The sequence below is a fragment of the Narcine bancroftii genome, chromosome 3 (genome assembly GCF_036971445.1).
Source record: "Narcine bancroftii isolate sNarBan1 chromosome 3, sNarBan1.hap1, whole genome shotgun sequence".
Taxonomy (NCBI): Eukaryota; Metazoa; Chordata; class Chondrichthyes; order Torpediniformes; family Narcinidae; genus Narcine; species Narcine bancroftii.
This window is the reverse complement of record NC_091471.1, coordinates 193,004,902-193,012,482: the sequence shown is the minus strand read 5'-3', so window position 1 is coordinate 193,012,482 and position 7,581 is coordinate 193,004,902.

Below are 7,581 nucleotides of genomic sequence, written 5' to 3'. Positions count from 1 at the left end.
AACAATTCGAACCATGACCTTTGATTGCTTTATTTGTTTCTTTTTCCACTCGAAGAGGGTATATTTCAGTCCTCAACCCAGAAGTGATCCTAGATTTTGCTTTGTTAATAGCTAGATGAGCAATTTTAATGAAGTGGAAAGACAACGTTTCACCCACTCAGATTCAATGGTTACATGGATATCATGTCTTATTTAAGTTTGGAAAAAAAATAGATCTAATACTAAAGATGCAAAGTCTTAATTTGATAAAATGTGGGGCCCATTCATGGATTATTATCATAATCTGAGGATTTAAGTGGCGTGATTGCTTCAGGGATTCCCTGCCTGGTATCTGGGGGCCATTATTTGAATCATATATACAATATATACAAATAACTTTGTTTAGACAGAGTGGGTGGATTAGTAGGGAGAATTTTTTTTTCCTTTTAATTATTAAGACAAACAAGTAAAGGAGAGTTTAACTACAGATTATGGATCATAAAACAGAACAACATAATCACATCAAAGAAATATAAAATATCTTATGTAAGGGAATTTAATGTGTATTATTTATATAATTTTGATATTCAATATTATTTTGGACATATGATTTACTTGTTTAATTATTATAATTATAGAATTTGATGCCCTGAATGAAATAAGTTAATGTAATAATTATGGTTTTATTTCTAATTTACAATTGATATGTGACATACATATATGATTTGATTTATATTATCATTAATATACCCTGTGTAAATGTTTTTTGTTAAATTCAATAAAGTATTTTAAAAAGAAAAATGTTTCTGCTACATAAGTCCCAGCAGAATGGTGCTGAAATTAAGTATTTACCAAAATAAAACTTGCTTGGATGTTATTGTTTCATTTTCACTATTTTCTGGCAATGCTATTACAGGACCAGCGACTCAGATTCAAATCCACTGCTGGCTGTAAAGAGCTTGTACATTCTCTCCGTGACCTTCATAGGTTTTCGCCAGGTGCTACACTCTCCACTCACACTCCACCATGCTGCATTGTTAAAATTAAAAGAAAAAAATATGTATCGGTGTCGCTGGTCCAACTAGCAATTACAACCCTTTCAAAGCTGGTGACGAGTTGTCATCTTGAATCACTGCAGTCCTTTTGATTAATACTTTTCCACAGTGCTATTGGGCAAGTCCCAGGACATTGACTCAATGATGATGAAGGAATGGTCAAACATTCCCATGTATCAGTATTCCAAAAGTGAGGGACCTGAAAGGAAACCTGCGCATGGTAGTGTTTCCATGTGTCTTAAACTTGTTTCTTGGTGATAAAGCTCTTGCATTTGGGAGATGCTCTTAGTGTAGCCAATGTAAGTAGCTATTTTAATGATAGAGCAATGCAGAACCATGGAGAGCAGGGTGAATGTTTGGGCTAGTAGATTGGGTCCCAATCAAGCAGACTACTTTGTTCTGAATTGATGTCAAGTCCTTTGATGTTGTTGGGGCTGCTCTCAAGCAGACAAGAATATGCCATGAGATATGATTTGTAGATGTTGGAATTCCTTTGAAATAATAGGAGATGAATCACTCAGATTATTCATCTTCTGACCTCCTCTTGCACTGAAATATTCATAGAAATAGTCTGATTGTTTTTGTTCAGTACTTATCACCGGGAAGTTAATAACGGGACATGGTGACTAATGACTCTTAATGTCAAGGTTAAGTGGAAAGACTCTTGTCAGAGATAGCTGTAAAACACAGAAGTCTGCAGACACCATGGAAAAAATAAAAATACAAAGCTGAATCATCTCAACAGGTCAAACAGTGTCCTTTATATCGAAAAGATTTAAATACATAACTGGCATTTCGAACGGGAGCCTTTCATCATAGTTGTTGCTGGACAATTGAGTGAATTTTACTTCCTCATTTTCATCCATTTCTTGAATGTAAGTAACTATTTTAATGATAGAGCAATGCAGAACCATGGAGAACAGGGTGAATGTTTGGGCTAGTAGATTGGGTGCCAATCAAGCAGATGACTTTGTTCTGAATTGATGTCAAGTCCTTTGATGTTGTTGGTGCTGCTCTCAAGCAGACAAGAATATGCCATATGTCTTGCTGCACACTATCATAGATTACTCCATTTTCTGAGAAGTTGTTACTGAATTGAATTGAATTGCTTGTTGCATTGTGTACCAATATACAGGTACAATAAAACAGTTTGTTTTGCATGCTATCCAAGTAAGTCAGCTCAGACAACATGTAATGCAGTAATAACAAATGAACAAATGAATAAGACAGCAGTGGAGGGAATAGTAAAATCCAATATATCAGAGTGACGCAATAGGGCAAATAGTGCAGAGCATAGAGAAAAACACAGTGCAAGGGCATCATCTTTTGCCTGAGCAAAAGATAACAGGGCAAAATTTGGAAAGAGGACCCAGGACACTGCCCTCTGGAATTCCTGCCTAAGTCTCTGGGGGTGGATAGATAATTTCCAACACCATAATTTCATTCCACACATATCACCATCCCCACCAAGTTTAAGCTACTTTGTATTTTTCTCCAAGTTCCAACAACATGTCTTTGGCATGGAATACTAACTCTGTTTCCTTTTCCTCAATTGTTCTCTGACCCACTGAGTGTTTCTAGCATGGTATATTTCCTGTATGATTTCATAGCTATTTTTCTCGGTGAAAGGAATGACTACAGCCAGTGGAGATTTCTCTGCTAGGGTCTTATTGTTCTACTAAGGCTGTTTGATGCCACCCTCAGTCAAATGGAGCCTGGACGTCAAGGGCAGTCACTCTCACCTTGATATTCAGCACCTGGCTGAATCAATGCTGAGAAAGCCTGAAGCTGAGCTCTTCAAAATTACTCCCGTTCCATCTTTAAGCACCAGCAGAATATGAAAGAGCAAATCAATCAAATGTTTTAACCCTGCAATTAGTATGGCTGGAGGAACGTGCATTAAGTTGTTGTAAAGGAAATTTGCCAGTAGCAATAACCATTGGGAGTGATGTTATATTGCTCAAACTGTGTATGGGACATGGCACATGGGAAATAACTCAAGCAGCTTACAGAACTTCAGCTGGCTGTCAAACAGATAGATTATTTAATGAGGAAATCAGCAGCATCTTTGAAAGAAAGTGATAGGAAGTGATGTCGTTCTCACAAAGGTTCACATCGGATTCACAACAGACAGTCCTGACCAACAAAGTGAGCACCAGAAGCCAAATCTGTCACCTGTGCCCATCATTTCTCAGCCTGTAGTGCTGCATGTTACAGCACAGAGATCTTTTTTTCTCATCATTTACTGCACGTACCAGCAGATCATTTTTTTCTGATTACTTATTATCCCTCTCAGTAATATGTCATTCACACAATCATACACTTATTCTGAGTTTTAGTGCCACTGGCCATTCCATCAAAAGAAGGCATGTAAACTATTCATTAATGTACTTTCCAACGAGGGAGTTTTGTTGTAAAGTATGGTTGGATGAAAGGATGAATTTGCATGAGATAAATCTTTTGAGATATTGGAGAAATAGAGAGTTAATCAGGAACACCTTCAACAAATCCAGACCACCACAGGCATAGCCACTTCTGTTTCTTCACTTTGCATAATTTGGTGTGAGGCAATTAAAATCTAAAATCTCGACAACTCTGCAAGAAGAGCCTTCAGCGGCAGACGAGCATTTTGTTCACAGTGCATCAAATTAATTTCAGACCATGAGTTAAAAGCAGAGACAGCTGAAAGGTTCTGCTCACAACTCAACTGACACTCCCTACAAACATTGGGTAGGATAGCACATCTGCATACTCCTTGCTTTTTTACCATCAGTGATGGTAGTGAACAGAATCTCGTAGGGTGTGCACCCACAATTTCCTGATGATATTCCAACAGCCCTGCTGTGTTTTCGGTTGTCTCTTCTAATCCTCATGTGAATCCTGACTAGTATATTGCATAAGAGATTCAATTTGGCCCCATCTACAATCTAAGAATGCCTGAGAGTGAATTTCGCTTGTTTCCTGTCAGTATTTTTGGCAATTAAGGTCACACAAAGAAATAGAGTGTTTTTATCTAGAGTCCAGAACCTCAGACATAGCTGAACTTTTAATTCCTTCACCCTCCCAGTACTAAAACAGATAGGCCCATATCTCAAATGGAGCCATCATTCAATTGCCACGAGGGTAGTTTCTTTCATCTCATTTCAAATTTAAATAAAAATCAGTTCAGGACATCAACAGAGACAATTCACCAGCCTGCAAAATTTTTTTGTGATTGTAAGCTCTGTCAAAAGGTTCACTGCTAGGAATGCCTATCAATCATATTTTTCAATGCTGAACCATAATTTTCCAAAAATAATACTGCATTCATAATGTATTTAGTAATAAATTGGGATATGCCATTATTTTCATTTACTGTACCAAACAGTTCAATGCATTACTTCCAAAATGTCATCTTAAAATATTTCAGCATAGAAATGTTTGAGAGGGTTTTTCATGGTGCCCAGACGCTCACTGAAATGCTGGCAGAACCATAGATCGTGATCTTTCCCCATTGTGATGCCTGCCCCAGACATCCATGCATCCATCTGTATGTCCCTCTACACCTCGGACTGTGCCATTTGTCAGCATCTAGTTGTGGACATTTTCTTGCACTAGAAGTCCATTAAGTTTCAGGCAAGCTAAATGCATCTTTGATTTAGATGACGATCTTCTAGCAACAGTTTCTTTGTGTCAGTGTGCATTCTTTGGAACAGCCCATCTTTATAGCTGAGAACAATGATGCTCTTAATCATGAATTCTGATGTGCTATCCAGATAGAAGTAATGTATTGTACACTTCTAACAGGTTAGGGCCCATCCAGTCTCAATGAGCCAAGTACACCTATCGCTTCAGGGGGTTTTATTTGTCATAGATAAACTGATAGAGATTGTCACCACTTCCATGGTTCATGACTGGTTTAGACTCCCCTACTTGCTGTAGTATAAAAACTACAAGGCAAAAGATCAGAAGTTCTGGAAGCATAAGTTGTCTGTGGCCTTACTGGCTAAAGGGCAGCACAGAGGGATTTGCTGATCATTCATATGTCTAATAGCAAGATTATTCCTCTTTCATGAAGCTGTTAATTTCAGAGCCTTTGGAAGAAGCATGTGTATGTCCCATTCTGCTCTATGGATTGTCAGCATTCACCGTTTTTAAAATTTTTATTATAATTACTGTGAATATTTAATATCCATTTATCTTTTGTATTTAATATCTCTTTTGAATGTAATTTTGCATATTAGTTGTTTTTATGAAGTACCTGTTTGGCTGCAGCAATTAAGAATTTAATTGAACATGTATATTGTAGAATGTCAATGACAATAAACCCATCATCATTTCCAAAGAGTGATCTCTGAGGATATAAAGACAAAGATTGAACATGTTGATTCTTCCTTTTGCAAGAGCAGTTCCTGCATGCTGTCCTGTAGTTGAGGCAATTCCCTCTGCCTCCTATTTCCTGAATGTCTTTTAGGATGAAGAATCTAAAGATCTTGCTGATGCTCACCTTGATTGGTTCCCACAGAGGTGTTGGGGAGATAAACCTGTGTAAACTGTTTGAATTTCCTCAGTGCTTTCAAGGGTTAGACATTTGATAATCAGTTCCAATGACCCTCTGCCAGCCTTCCGGTTTTGCTGTAGGTGATAGGCAGACAATATGAGGCAATGGTCAGAGAAGAACACTGGTGTGACATTGATGGAGCTGACCATGAATGCTTGGAACACCAGGAGGATGTCCATTGGGGGCTGACTTTTACTGTTTCCATAAGATGGTGAAATACCATTTCCTATCTGCTCCTTCAGTACATGCACATAGCCTAGCTGGTGCAGAGCCTTTCTGTACATTCATTTTTATGAGGAGATGGTCACCAGTCACATATTTTCCCTCCTCATAGCAGACGCTCATGCCAGAGAGCAGCAATGATTACCTCCTGAACATACATAGCCAGGAGGACGACCACTGAGGGATGTAGAAACAGCAATTTTGCATTGACTTTAAACAGGAAAGTCTGCAGACAGTATGGATCGCAGTGCAATGCGCAAAAGTGCTGGAGAAAGTCAGCAAGTCAAAATGTACCAGGGGTTGTAGGTCAATTGGCTGTAATTGAGCAGCATGGGATCATGGGCCAAAAGGATCTGTTACCGCACAGTTTGTCTAAACCTAAATCAAAATAAATAAAAGACACACAGCATCTCTCGGAATTAAAGGGTAACTAATGTTTCGGGCTGAGCTCCTTTTAAATGTATGAGTAAAAGAGAAAATGTATGGTGGAAAAGAGGGGAGGAGCGAGGAAGGGGCAGGGAGGGGAGTACTGGCTAACAGGTCCCAGGTGGATATAGATGGGAGCATAGAAGAGAAAAAGCTGAGAAGTGATAGGAGAGGCGATAGCTCTGATTGGAGAGTGGGGTGGGGAACTGGAGGAAAGGAGAGAGGGATAGGGACAGAGAGAGTGAGAGAGAAAGAGAGAGATGGGGGAGGGGTTTAACGGAACCTGCAGAAGTTGATGTTAATTCTGTCTGTTTGGAGAGAGTCCAGATGGATTATTAGGTGTTGTTCCTCCAATTGCGGTTAGCCTCAGTTTGATTGTGCATAAGGCCATGGATAAATATGTCGGTATGAGAATGGTGTGTAAAATTAAAATAGTTGGCCATTGGGAAATAACTGTTATTGCAGCAAATAGAGTGAATGTCCTCATCGGAACCATCTTCTAATCTGCATCAACTCTCTCCGATGTAGAGGAGGCCACAATAGGAGCATCGGATGCAGTTGATGATCATTGCTGATTCAGAAATGAAGCATTGCTTCACTTGGAAAGACTGTTTGGGGCCCTGAATGGTGGTGAGGGAGGAGGTGTAGACACAGGTGCAGCATTTCTTGCAGTCACAGGATAGGTACCCAAGGAGCATTTTCTGGGAATGGACAAGTGGATGAAGGAATCCTTGAAAGAGCAATCCCTGTGGAAAGTGGAGAAGGGAGGAGAGGGGATGATGTGTCTGGTGGTTGGTTCACGTTTTTCTTGAACTTGCTGAGGTGTTCTAACATTTCAGATAATGTTAATTGACACAATCTTTGAAACCATTTTTTATATAAATTTAATTTCCAATGCCACATTCCCACAAGCAGTTGCTCTGTGCCAACATGCCCAAGGCTTGCCTAAATTGTACACTTGTTGTAGCAGAGAATCCGGCCCTGATCTCTCCCAGGGGGTGAGTGAGTTCCACTAATTTTGCAATTCTTCATCTTGATGTACATCCTTGCAGGCTGCCTTGATTTGATGATTGAGTTTTCTTGCTTGGAGCACATATTTCAAATCAAATTATCTCTTTTGAAGCTAATAAAAGGTCAGGTAATATGTACATGACATGAAAAAAAATTATATAAAACTTGGCTTTCAAGTGTAGGCATGCATTATAAAAGATGATAAATGCAAAGGATACAATTTCCTGATTTTGCAATTCATCAATGGAGCCACAATTATCAGAGCGAACCTAGTTTCACTGGTGATTCTTCTCATGGACTTAATCGGGTGTCTACTGAAACTTGCCTTCAGAACTACGTTTATCTCAG